This window comes from Alexandromys fortis, unplaced genomic scaffold, assembly GCF_014885135.2.
Source record: "Alexandromys fortis isolate MF-2015 unplaced genomic scaffold, M_Fortis_MF-2015_v1.1 scaffold_102, whole genome shotgun sequence".
Lineage (NCBI taxonomy): Eukaryota > Metazoa > Chordata > Mammalia > Rodentia > Cricetidae > Alexandromys > Alexandromys fortis.
Window position 1 is genome coordinate 4073610 of NW_026067984.1, and position 1880 is coordinate 4075489.

Here is a 1880-nt window from a genome sequence, read left to right on the forward strand (position 1 = left end):
GGCCCAGTGAGCTGGGAGAAAAGCATGGGGACACTCGAGCACACCCGTGAATCAGCACGCCGCAAAGTCATAAAGACGTAACGAGTCCAGTCTTTTAAACAGAAATGCATTCTCTCCAGGTCAGTGTTAGGAGCCAGCCCCATCACCATCCCTTATAAGCGAGGCAATCACGGGAAGAACTGTCAAGGGCGTTGTCTAAGGTCCACAGCGCCAAGCCAGGGTCAGTTCAAAAATGACCGTCTGCAGGTCTCTGCCTCCAACACCAGGCTGTGGGCGCTGGTTGGTGGGGCAGAAAGAGGCTTGTTACAGATAATCTATAGTTCACCTGCAAAGTAAGAAGACCACCGTTGAAAACGAGCTTCCAGTGGTGAAGACTGACTCATTAAACTGCACGGTCCATGGCCATGAAAGTTTAGCATCCAGAGCCCCTCTGGGTATCAGGACTGAGCCGGCCGTTGCCAAGTCCATGCGCTTGTATGACTACTGAGCGCTTGAAATATGAAGTAAGAGTTGCCATGCGCGTGAGATGCAGAGCGATTTCAAGGGCAGTATGAGGAGAACAAGGATTTGTGTGATTACATGTTGAAAGGGAAGTGTTTCAAACCTATTGTTGTGATAAATGTCACCTTTCCCTGTTTGCTTTTGAATGTGACTACTAGAAAATTTAAAATTGCAGGCATGAATTGCTTAATGTGGGTGATGTGTTCTGGGAATCGTGTTAGGCAGTTTCATCACTGTGTAAATCTCACAAGGTATTTTTATACAGACGATGATAAAATATGATGGTACTGTCACTACATATGAGGCTCATCACTGTCAGAAGTGCAGCGTGCAGTCCCTGACTGCATGTTCATGGCTGTATTTTTATGCAACATCACAGATCTCCAGTGGAGGGGAGTGGGTATTTAGAGACTGAAACGAAAGCTAAAGGAGGCCAGAATGGTGGAGTCTTGTGAGGAAATAAGCGGGGAGAGGGTCAGAACCGCTTCTCCAGGAAGAAGGTGGTTCGGGAATTAATGAGGCCACAGACCACGCCTGTGCTGTGGAACAGAGACTGAGGAAGAATCACACAGCTATGAAAAGCAGCTCTAATAAAAATTCCCCCAGAATATACCTCAGAGTGAAGCCACTCCACGTCCCTGGGACCATAACAAAAATTAAAAAGCGTAGATCAGCAACCCTCGAGTCATAAAATAAAGTGGATGAGCGATCAGTTCTGTGTTGCCATAGGCAGTTCCTTGGGCAGTGCAGCGATCCAATTTCATAAGCATTTCATGGAGCTTGCAGAGAGAGCTCCTAACGTTGCCAGCGCAGCAGAACAGACAGTAACTGAGCCGACCCAATACCGCTAGTTTAGACATGGAAAGCACGGACTGCTTCTCTTTTTAGCATGAGTCTAGAACGTTTCATTTCTGTGAGTGTCGAAATATTTGAAACGGTTTTCATGAAACATTTGCAACCACAGTTGCTCCAAAACCATCACTGCTTAGGATTTTCAGAACTTTATCCATGAACTTTCCTACAGGAAGGCATACTGAGAACTTAGCCCTTCGGACTCAGAGGGGACTAGCTTTTCACTACTAATGATAGTGAACATATTACTAAGATCCCTCCACATGAAGCAATGGGTTTTGTTATTGTTCTTTTAATCAATAAGGTGATACACACCTACTGCCCGTCATGTGGCAGGAAGATAGAGTTTATTCCCCCCATTGACCTGACCCTTGATAAATACATGGGCGAATTCTGAAAGAATGAGTGATCACCTCCTTTGGAATTCCTAGTTCCTCTCTCTCTCTCTCTCTCTCTCTCTCTCTCTCTCTCTCTCTCTCTCTCTCTCCTCTCTCTCTCTTTCTCTCTCCTCTCTCTCTCTCTCTTTC